The sequence below is a fragment of the Mus caroli genome, chromosome 18 (genome assembly GCF_900094665.2).
Source record: "Mus caroli chromosome 18, CAROLI_EIJ_v1.1, whole genome shotgun sequence".
Taxonomy (NCBI): Eukaryota; Metazoa; Chordata; class Mammalia; order Rodentia; family Muridae; genus Mus; species Mus caroli.
The window spans coordinates 58,473,154-58,485,690 of NC_034587.1; positions in this window are offsets into that span (position 1 = coordinate 58,473,154).

The window sequence follows — 12,537 nt, forward strand, 5'->3', positions numbered from 1 at the left end:
GCTGGGATTTGAACTTGTGACCTTCAGAAGAACAGTCGGCACTCTTAACCGCTGAGCCATCTCTCCAGCCCTCCCTTTGGTTTTCTTGAGACAGGATTTTATTGTGTAGCCCTGGCTGTCCCAGAATTTACTCTGTAGACCAGGCTGCTTAAGAACTCACAGAGATCCATTTGCCTTTGACTCCCGAGTGCTGGGATTAAAAGTATAGGTCACCACCACTTGGTTCAAAATTCTTATAATTACTTGCTCTATCCTGTCAAAACCATACTCCCATCAACAGCTCAATTGGAAGAGCAGAGGCTGTCTTAACTCTCAAAGAGCATGCTAGAGACCTTCCCTCCACATATTAATGAGGCTTTCTAACAAGCCCAGAACTGAGCCGGGCGTGGTGGCGCACGCCTTTAATCCCAGCACTCGGGAGGCAGAGGCAGGCGGATTTCTGAGTTCGAGGCCAGCCTGGTCTACAAAGTGAGTTCCAGGACAGCCAGGGCTATACAGAAAAACCCTGTCTCGAAAAACCAAAAAAAAAAAAAAAAAAAAAAAAAAAAAAAAAAAAAAAAAAAAAAAAAAAAAAGCCCAGAACTGAAGGCACGCGGTGGGATCTCACTGGAGTAAAACACATCTGTGAGTGGATAAGGTGGGTGAATGTTTGAGAAGCCAGGCTGAATTTGTTCTGTCTTTTCCGTAGTCTTTCTGCACAGACAAGCCAAGACAGACTCGGACTATGCAGTGCCCGAGGGAGCATCCCTGGGAATGGCAGGGGAGGGGAAGCTGCCCATTGTCCTGGAGAAGGATGTAACAGACCCTTTGTGCTGCTCGCCAAGGAAGACTGGCTGTGGAGGTGGAGGAAACAATGTGTGGCACAGTTCTCCCCGAACGCTGGGACAGCCAGGCATGCGATGCTGACAGGAAATGGCCATGGCTTGCATTCTAAGGCTCTGATTAGTTGGCGTGGGACCCTTTCCTGGTATAGTGGGAACACTGCCTTCCAACCCTCTGGCCCCTTTGGCAGTCCCAGATTTGACCCCACGACTCAGACAGTAACTCGCTGAGATCAGCCTAGGTTGGTCCTTTCATGTTTTTTCCACCACAGTGAAAGAACTAACAGGACCAAAGGGGCTGACACTGCTTAGATGACCTGCAGATCCATCAAACCCTAGCAGGACAGGACATGTGTGTGTGTGTGTACATGCTGGAGAGGACAGAGGGGCTGCATGTCCAACTTACTGTTATTACCAACATCAGTCAGGGCCTTGAACATTTGAACCTCCAGAGACAACTCTGACACATTAACTACACCCCAAATAGTGCAATAAAACACATTACCGGCTGGGTGATGGTGGCGCGTGCTTTTAATCCCAGCACTTGGGAGGCAGAGGCAGGCGGATTTCTAAGTTCGAGGTCAGCCTGGTCTACACAGTAAGTTTCAGGACAACCAGGACTACACAGAGAAACTCTGTCTCAAAGAACAAAAAACAAAAAACAACAAACAAACAAACAAAAAAGAACACATCACGGGCCTGGAGAGGTAGCTCAGTGGTTAAGATCTCTTCCAGAGGATATGGGTCCAGTTCCCAGCACCCACATGATGGCTCACAACCACCTATAAGTTCAGTCCCAAGAGAGCTGATGTCCTTTTCTGGCCCTGATGGCACTGTATGCATGTAGCACACAGACAGGAATTCACACACATACGGGCATGCGCACAGGCACATACATACACAGATCATAAATATTAAGAACACTTCAGTTAAACAGGTGGGTTTGCGTTTGATTATGCACCAAAATGCATTGTTGGAAAGAATGCGCTGAAAGAATGTTCAAGTTGGCTAACACGACAGAACTGTCTTGCCAGGTCATTGCCACTCTCGCCATCAGAAAGATGTGCCATGGATAGTCTTCTAACTCAAGTGGCTGGTCAAACACTTCTAGTGTGTCATGGGGTGTTATTTTCTATCAGGAACTGAGTAAAGGAAACCTACCATTGCTAGAGTGGCTGCTCACCTTCTAATCCGATGCAAATAAAATGAGAAGCAGGACAGGTGAGTCCACCCTCCCGCTCCCCCCTTTCTCAGCTGAGATCCATCTCCTGCTCTTAGACCTTGGAGATCTCAGTCTTGTCCTGTGGTCTCCAGGAAAGAAACTAGCAGCTCCCTGGTTCCCTAGCCTTTGGATATGACACCAGCAACAATCCTGACTTTTAGTTTCCAAGTGCATGGGGTGGTGGTATACATCTGTGAGTGCATGAATCTGTAGAATGTCTGAAGTCAGAGGATTGACAAGGTGGCGTCCTTCTAAGGCTATGAGAAAAAAGGGTGGTCTGTAACCTTGCTTAGCATCTGAGGAGTAAGCCATCTTTGGAGTTCTTTGACTTGTAGACGAATTATTCCCATTTCCACCTCTGTGTTCATGTGGGCTCACTTCTGTGTCTGTCTCTAATTTCCCCTCCTCTTAAGGGACAGTCATCTCACTAGATGCTGATGCAACCTCATTCTAATCATACCTGGAAAGCCCTATTTCCAAATAAAGTCAATGTCTTAGTTCTCTTTCCTATTGCTGTGACTAAATACTCTGCCAAAACCAACTCAAGGGAGAAAGACTTTTCTTATCTCAAAGTTCAAAGCATAGTCTGTCATGGTGAGGAATTCAAGGTAGCAGGAGTCTGGTCAGATCACAGGACCAAATTCTGAGGTGTTGAGGATTAGGACTTTATCATAATAATTTAAATGTCTATAAGCCAACCCTGGACATGAGTGAGGAGATGTTGCTACATACATGACTGTGTGCTTGTGCTTCTAACAGCTATAATAGTGACCTTCCTCCAAGAAGTCTGAGTGAGACCATTTTCAGTTTAGATTTTAGTTTGAGCAGGTTGGAAAAGATGCTCTAAACACTCTTCGGCCTCAACCTGAGGCCACCTACCTACCACACTGTCTATCCATCCCATCATTCTCAATTTCAGATCTTGAGCACATGAGTCGACTAGAAATTTCCCTGTTCTCAGAAACCAAGAGGTGGAGGGGGCTAAGCTCCTGTGATTGACAGGTGATAGCCATCACTAATGAGACCTACTACCTGTTGACTAATTAATGGTTTCCTCAGAGTTGAAACGTCCCCTCTGGGAGGGAGGCGGGGAGGAGGTTTGAGACTCAAGACTCCCAAGATAGACAAAAGGTCATGTGTGTGGAGGGGCACAGGGTAGAGGCAATGGGAAAGACTTAGAAGAGTCTCTAAGGCCCTTACCAGGCTTTCTAGAAGGGGTAAGCAGCCTGGAGGGAAATCACTCTGACTAATCTCGTTTCGCAGAGCTCTCTCAGACCTGGGAAGTGGAGTGGAGAGTTGCAGGGTTGTAGCTTTCATAAGTCATTGCCTTGTTGGACTGAGCTTTTCAGTGATGCAACTGCTTTGACTCATTGCTGCTCCTGTAAGTGACCACTCACTCAGACTCCTGCTAATAACCCTGATTAAAAAAACCCACTGCTCCACCAAGATGGACTTTGGTGCAATCATTACTTTGGTCACTCATGGATTCCCTTTCTGGGATGAGTAGGGGTGTGTGTGTGTGTGTGTGTGTGTGTGTGTGTGTGTGTTTCACTTCTCCCTAGGAAAAGTCTCTTACACAATACCAGTTGGGAAGCCCCATTGAACACAACACACTCAAGAAGATGTGGTCCCCAGAGCTGTTACATACTCTAGACTAGACTCTAATCCCACGTGCTGAGAACTAACTTTGTAAACTCTTTACACAAGGCTATCATACTCCATTTGTCGTTCTATTATAATTTTAAAAAATATTTTAAAGATGTATTTACTTCTTATTTGAATGAGTGTTTTGCCTACATATATGCATGTGTACCATGTGTGTGTAGCACCCACAAAGGACAGAGGAGGGCATCCGGTCCCCTGCAACTGGAGTTCAGGTGTTTGTGAGCCAACACGTGGGTGCTGGGAAGCAAACCCAGGTCCTCTCTACGAGAGCAGTCAGTGCTCTTAACTACTGAGTCATTTCTCCAACCCCACTTTATTATTATTTTTTATTTTATTTTTGTTTGTTTGCTTTTTTTATTTTTTTGAGACAGAGTTTCTCTTTATAGCCCTGGCTGTCCTGGAACTCACTCTGTAGACCAGGCTGGCCTCGAACTCAGAGATCCCCGCCTGTCTCTGCCTCCCAAGTGCTAGAATTAAAGGCATGTGCCACCACTGCCTGGCTTATTTCTATTTTAGGATTACTTCAAAATACAATTGTCTTTTCTCAGCCATGACAGTTCCTGCCACCATCACTGTCTTTGTGCCCTGGGAGTTGAATGCATGAGCAGCCCAAACCCCACACTCTTCTCCAGTTCATTATGAATGGCTGAGAAGGGATCCGAACCAGGGAGCCAGGCTTTCCATCTGTTTGTCCACTGCCTTGCTGTGGGTGGTAGGGACCAGGACATCTAATCCATGAGAAAAGCCCGTACTTTCTGCTCAACTGGCAGAGTGTGAGCAGGGCACTGAAGAAGGTGTGGATGAATCTTTCTGTCTGCATCTTCTCTCCTTGATAGTGAGCTTGCTTGCCGAGGGCTGCAGATATTCTGGCTGGTTTTGTTTTGTTTGTTTTGTTTTGGCCTCAAACAAAAGCGCCCGAGTATTGCTTGTGTGTAGAGTATTGAGGTGGATACCATGGTATGGAGACAGGGAAGTTGGATCATTTCTACTGCATAATATTTACTAATATTCCCTTTTGGAGAAGAATGAAAACACTTCTTCCAGGTTTCTAAACAAGAGGGACATCATTGGCCCTTGTGACTGAAGCCTTTGGGTAGATTCAGCTTAGATGTATCTGGATCCAGGGACGTCTGTCTTATTCGCTGAGAATGCATTCCAGGAAATGAAAGAGGGCAGGGTTGGGGGAGAAGCAAGGTCACTGGGAGCCGCAGTCAGGAGCAACTGCACTGTACTATGTGTCACACAGCGCTATGTGACACGAGAGGGCTTGTGAAGCATGGAGGATTTCAGAAGGCAGTGGGATTAATGTACTCAGGCATTCGTCCATGCCTTTATTGAGGCTGAGATACTAACCCTCATCTGACCGTCATAAGAACAAGCAGGGTGCTTCAAAGATAAAGACTGCCTGATTTAAGGGTCTGTCACCGTCTCGGGAGTAGGCAGACCAGTAGACACCGGTTACAAATTAGTCACCTCTTGTCACAGTGACGTAAAGGACATGCCAATGGCATATGGCCAAGAGCTCAGATCCTACTGGGGAGCCTGGGAAACCTCTGGGAAACAGTTTATAAGGATTCAGACCAGGGCAAGAAAGGCTTTAAAAAAATCCCTAGTCTCCTCATCCCGAGTGTATGTATGCATGTGTGTGTGTGTGTGTGTGTGTGTGTGTGTGTGTGCACGTGCACTCACAACTTTAGCACTGGAGAGGATACGCAAAAGAATCATGAACTTCAGGCCTGCTGGGAGATATTGCCAACAAACAAGCAAACAAAAGAAAAAACTGTCTGGGAACATGGCTCAGTGGCAGAGTGTTTGCCTAGTGGGTGGAAGGTTTTCTCTTCCCACCTTTATTTGGGTCCAGGAGATTGAACTCAGGTTGTCACGTTTGGTGACAAATATCCTTACAGCTGAGCCATCTCTCTGGTCCTTATTCATATTTTAAAGAGATTTTTTATGGGTATGTTTCTAAGTGAGCATATGACATGTATGTATGTATGTATGTATGGGTGCCCGTAGAAACCAGATTGTAACTTCTGGAGTTCCAGGCAGCTGAGAGCCATCAGATGTGGGTGTGAAGGACTGAACTCAGATCCGATGCAAAGAACAGCAAGCGCTTTTAACCACTGGGCCATCCCATTATTCACACCCCATTCTTTACACCTCTTATAAAGCGCTTATTACATTATTAAGTTACTTTTAACACAAATTAAAAGGTGGAATTTAGAATAGCATCAAAAACACAAACCCCTTGTGTTTTTTTCTAAACGTAGAACGACACTCACTTTGGGAATGCTACCTTCCCTTTGAGCATGTGTAGAACATTTCTGTGTGAGAGGTTCTGGGGTGTTTGTGTGTACACTAACTCACCGTGTGGAGCTGTTGTGAGATTTGGGAGACTGGAGACAAGGCAAGGACTTGCAGGGTCTCTAAGTAGTGAGGGGTGTAGACTGAGCAACGCGGTCCTGAATGAGGGAGATTGTGACAATCAGGAGATGATGGGCTGGGCCCTCAGAATCTTGGCATGTGGAGGAGTTTTTCTGGGCAAGCTCTCCATGCCCCAGCTTGGCTGCAGAGGAGCAGAATGGTATTCACCTTCATAATAACTTCCCTCCCTCCCTGTGAGCATCCACTCCTTGTCTCTGTGGATGAAGAGCTAGACTGTGGTGATGGATGAGGTGGTACCACAGCAGGGCGGTACCTGATTATTTTGATTATTTTACCTGCTTGCTGTAGGATGGAGCCACATTCCTCCCCCAGGCGCCAGGGGCTATGCTATCAGAGAGGAGCTGGGAGGAGGGGTTTCCAACTGTGAGCAACCTGGCTGGTGAGATTAGAGAAAATGACCACCTCTCCTGCCCGATTTGCACATAGACTGTGCTTGTAGGGGTGGGGGTGGGGCTCCCTTCCCTCTGATACCCTGCCCGCTCTTTCCATCTGATACTCTTCAGCCTGTCTTGAGGACTGGTGCTGACTCCATGCCTTCCTTCATAAACCACTCAGGACTGTTAAACAAATCCTATAATTAGAAACCAGGTTTGCTAGACCAAGTGAAAAATGTAACATTGTCCTCTGTCTGCTCACTGGACACTCAGCTGTTGTCCCATGACCCAGAGGAGCTGTGACCTTGGGTTTCCAAGAAGCCTTAATAAGGTAATGTTTATAAGGCTCTTAACTTTGTAACTCTGCTGGAGTACAACCCTGCGAAGAGAGGACATGCCATGATTCCAAGACGGTCCCCTCCCCCGCTATCTTGATGGTGAAGCATGTTGTCCCCTTAGGTAGTACATGGAAAGTCCCAAGCTTTAGAGTAAAGGATGTGGGCTCTCCTCCCAGCTCTGACACTGAATGCTGTGTGGCACCCTTTTCTCTCGTCTCTGGACTTTCGATTGTCCATCCTTAAACTAAAGCATTGAGGGGTGATGCTCTCAAAGCTTCTTCCAGCTCCAACAAAGGCTGTTTCTTTTCAGTGTTTACCACTATGTTTCATCCCAAGCAAGAATTTGTTTCCAAATTCCATTTCCTTCTCTTGATGCCACAGAACTTGGTAATGAACTTGAGCCACATACCTCTGGGAGGGGGTTGGAAAGACAAGTAGGCACATCTTTCTCTGCCTCTGCGTTCAGTCCCCAGTCTCTGTTCAGCGAGAGCAAATAGAAAGGCAAACAAACAAACACAGGGCAGGGACCGTTAGGAAAAGAACTGACAGGCCTGAAATGGGACAACATGGGGGATAGAGGAGGAGAGCCAGGGCTCTTCTGTGGAGAGATGGTCGCACCAGCTCTGATCATGAGAGCTGACTGAAAGCTCTATGAACCAGAATCTGCTGTAAGCAGATACCATGGCCAAGGCAACTCTTATAAGGACAACACTTAAGTGGGGCTGGCTTACAGGTTCAGAGTTTCAGTCCATTATCATCAAGGTGGGAACATGGCAACATCCAGGCAGGCAAAGAGCAGGAGGAGCCGAGAGTTCTACATCTTCATCTGAAGGCTGCTAGCAGAATACTGACTTCTAGGCAGCTAGGGTGAGGGTCTTAAAGCCCACACCCTCAGTGACACACCTACTCCAACAGGGCCACACCTTCTAATTGTGCCACTCCCTGGACTGAGCATATACAAACCATAACTACAACCTCTATCCTGCCAGCACAACTCCCAGCAAAGTATCAAGTTGTGTACTTCCTTGCCAGTCTCATTTTACAGATGAGAAGCTAACAAGGATGGAAAAAAGAGGGCTGGGTGTGCAGCTCAGTGGTAGAGCATTTGCCTGTCATATGCTAAACCCTGGGTATGATTCCCTGCCTTGCATTGAGAGAGAGAGAGAGAGAGAGAGAGAGAGACAGAGACAGAGACAGAGACAGAGACAGAGAGAGACAGAGAGACAGAGAGGAGATTTGCCCAAATGAAGTGTATTATTGGAATAGAGATCCCAAAACCTATCCTTGGCCTCTGTAGATCAGTCACCTATAAATCTCTAAACCTGCCATGATACTTTTGGTCATAAGCATGATGGGAGAGTTTCCATCTCTGCATTTCTGAATGTTCTGATGGAAAAGGCTCGGTGACCTGTACGGGTCATGTGGCATAGGCGATGAGGGCACCTTGGCTGTGCCAACCTTTGTAGGTTTAGGGGCTGCTCCTTTTTGCAGCACAACTAGGCTAATTCTGACTGCGGTTGCTTGGCATGGGCAGAGAGGCATCCGGCTTGCTCTGTGCCTTCACAGTTAATGTCTGGACAGCAGAATAAAGGGTCAGACAAAGGGTTCAGAGGGAAGACCAAAAGACATTTTATAGGAGTGTCAGAAAAATGCCCTTTGATGGTCTCATGGAGCTTGAGAGCTAAAGAGGAGATCTGTGATTTCTTTAAGAAGATGTGATTCTGGAATGCCCAGCCAGACCTAGCTAAGATAATGGAGTGAAAGCAAGGGGATACTAGTATGGAAGAGGAAGTCCTCTGAATATAGCTGTGTATAACACAAGTCAAGCTGTCTCCAGGAGAGCACACTGGGAAGACAGAGCCGGGTCAGCCTGACCCCTGTATCTCTACAGGGCTTACTCAGTGTCCTGGCACTAGGGCACAAAGCCTCCTGACAGATAAAGCCTCTCCCTTGCAGACGTGTATAGAGTCCACACAACTGTGCATAGTTTGAAGTCATTCCACCTTTAGTCTTTGGCGGAAGCCATCTGATGATGGGTCACCCATCTCTGACCTCAGCTGGCCCAGTGCCCTTACCTTTCTCTAAACCAGGGAAAAGACTAGGGAAAGTGATGGACCCAGCTTTTCATCCCAAGCTCTGTCTGTCTTTCTCTCACTGTACGGCCATGGGCAGGTTATTTCTCTTTCCTGGGACTCTTTCTTCTCTTGTGTTTATAGTGATTTCACTTCCTGTCCTGAGGAAATGAAGTCTCTGGGATGACTGCTTTTAAACTATGGAGTTGGGGGGCTGGAGAGATGGCTCAGAGGTTAAGAGCACAGACTGTTTATCCAGAGGTTCTGAGTTCAATTCCCAGCAACCTCATGGTGGCTCACAACCATTTGTAATAGGATCTGAAGACCCCTTCTGGTGTGTCTAAAGACATTGATGTACTCACATAAAATAAATAAATAAACTGTGGAGTGCCACATGGCTGTGAGGAGTGTCACTCTTATCCCCAGGTAGTGGTCACCTGCCTCTGTGTAGGACATCTCATGTGTGTCCCGGAGCCGGGGACCACAAAGCTCCTTCCAACATCAATGTTGGAGCTACTTTTCTGGGAGTCAGGCTCTGGAAATGGCCAACATCACCAGGCTGCCTCTTCTTCCTTCATGGGGTGTAGGGAACTGAGCTCCCTTAGAAATTTGGTGAGATATCACTGTCTTAGGGTTTTACCGCTACGAACAGACACCATGACAAAGGCAAATCTTTTAACGGACAACATTTAATTGGGGCTGGTTTACAAGTTCAGAGGGTCAGTCCATTATCATCATGGTGGAAGCATGGCAGCATTCAGACAGGCATGGTGCAGGAGGAGCTGAGAGTTCTGCATCTTCATCTGAAGGCTGCTAGTAGAATACTGACTTCCATGCAGCTAGGACAAGGGTCTTAAAGCCCACACCCACAGTGACACACCTACTCCAACAGGGCCACATTTCTAATGGTGCCACTCTCTGGGTTGAGCATATACAAACCATCACAGTCATCTGGGGACAGCACTTTTCTCCTATTAAGCTGAGCCAAGGATCACAGGATTCTCAGAAGATGCAGCATGGATCTTGCAAGAGATGCAGATGTTGTCATGGATACAGGAGATGCAGAAGGCTGAGCAGAAGGGTTCAGCAAGAGCTCTTCCAAGATGTATTGCTGCTCCTGAAGCATGGACATCGTCACATCTGCCACTCTCCACTAGAGCACAAGTTTAAGAACTGGTGTAAATGTACCATGTTGTCCCCCAGTGCCTGGAACCATGTTGGGCGTCTTGAAGTTGCTTAAGAAGGACACTGCTCACTGACTAGAGAATACATTTATCCATCACTGTTTCCTCCAGAGCACACGGACAAGCTCACCAGAGAGGCTGAGTTGTAAGTCACTATAGCCTTAACCACCTTGAACTTCCTAGTGGTCATCAGGATGGGGACAGAGGCCCTGGCTATGGCCACCAAGGCTCCACGCCCAAGGGTAAGCAAGTGCTCTCAGAGTTGTCTGTTTCCTAAATGGTGGGTTGTGAGGTGCTCTTGGGGAGAATTCGAGCAAATCTGTGTGCTTTATCCTGATCCCAGGCTCTCCAGGGCAGGTGAATAAGATACACTCATTGCCTGAAGTAGTGCTCCCTGAAGGCACTTCAGAACTGTAGCAAAGCACAGACACTACCCTCAAGGCCATACACCCCCAGCTCCACAACAGAGAAACAAATAAAACAACTCAGTGCTGGTCTCCCCAGCTAGAGACTAGTGTTAAATCTGACCTGCTTAAGGCACGGGTTTCCACTCTAGCCCACCTCACTCCAACAACTCCTTGTAAGACGGCAGAAGATACTGGCTGGCCCCTCATCCCCTGTCCCCAATAGCCTGGCTAGTTCCTTCACTGGAACTGGGGCTCTACAGCTGCTCGCCCCCTATTTTGCTAGGTAGTGAGGCCTCCTTCCACCAAAGAGACACAGAGCCACCCAGGATGGGGGTGGTGGTGAGTGGTGGCTTGGGAGATGGGTGTCAGAGTCCTGGAGACTCTAACAGATTATAAACATCCCCTGGGTCTGAGGCATGGTTGTGTGGGTGAGCAGGGGGCCTGCTGCCTGGGCTATGCAAACGGGCTGTTTATATTCTGATCTTTCCGTACCCAGGCCTGCTAGTACTGGCAGGAGGACCATGCTTATGGAGCTCCTGAGGCCTGTACAGAAAATCAGGGACTTCTCCTTGCTGGGGGACTCTAAAGCTGGGGAAGCCTGACCCCCCTCTACCTGTCTTGTACACCATGCCCCCCAACTCCAGCCAGGCTTCTTGCCTCTGCTGAAACATATGGGGTGCCCACTCTTCCCTAGAGCTCTTCCTTCTCTTTGGGGTCTCTCTGGGAACTAGAAGGATTTTAGAACCGATCTGACTAGAATTACCCCATGCTACCTTGTCGGACAGAGCTAAGAACAGTGTGTTCAAGCAAACAGTAGCTAAGCTGTCCGTGACACAGTTACATACATGTCACACGTATGACCTCACTTTCATCACTCCCTCTCTCCCTTGATGGAAGTCGGGGTGCATGCCTCTGATTGGGGTTCAGCTTGCTTTGGTTCATAAACGTCAGTCTTCACGAAAACTAGAGAGCAAGAATACACCTGTGAAAGCGCACAAGAAATGAATTTACAATAAAAAGAGTCCAAAGAGACCAGATACGACATGCCCGTTACATCAAAGGTGGAATGTGTATCCTGAAAGACTGTCCTGGAAGGCAGGGAGGTCACCAGCAAAGACCCTACACTGGAAGAACTGGAAAGAGGTCCCTGCCCATGGGGATGTCTCTGGGTAGTGAGTGCCAACCAGATACAAAGCAAACACACAGTCTATCTGCAGCTTAGACGCGTGGCCCCGGTATTTTCAAGGCTGGACACTGGCCGACGGACACCTCAGAGTCGGTCACCAGAGAACCAAGTCCAATTCACACTTGTTTGATGCCCACCCTTTGGGGTGCAGATGCTAGTGTCTGGCCAAGGCCCAGGGTCCCACTGATGCGGCTGTCCCTCTACACGGCTCATTCACTCAGCCGTTCCCTTTTTTGAGAACTGGGAGCTCGTTGGCTAGGGCTATTCCCACCAACAATGTTCCTGTCTCTGGAGCTTAAAATAGCCCCCTCTTGGCTGGGGCTCTGCAGTGAGCAGTGAGGCAGGCATTTGTGCAAATAAGGACTTGTGAGAAGGGTTCCTACCCAGGAGGGAGGGGCAGACAGTATGGCAGAGGAGGCTGGGCCTCCTGGAGGGATGTGCTTGAGTGTCTGTGAGACTGTTCGTGCTGCCCTGACCTAACTGGATCCCCTTGACCAAGGATCTGGGCCTACATCCCTCAGAGCCTCCTGGCCTGGCTGAGATTCCAGGGTAGGCAGAGGTTCACTGAATAGAAAAGCCTTTGCACTCTCCCGCTGGTTACAGCCTCATCCCTACTCATTTCATAATGCCCAGATTTCTACTTAGGAACGTCCCAAAAGCATCCTGGAAAGCCCAAACTACAACTTATTTTCCTAACAGCAATTCCAATGTCTGCCCCCATGAGTTGGCCACTCACTTTGGCTAGGCATCGCACAAAGCACTTTAATGCACATTCTCATTAGAGCCTTACCACAATCATTAGAAATCAAGTGGTTGCTGTTTT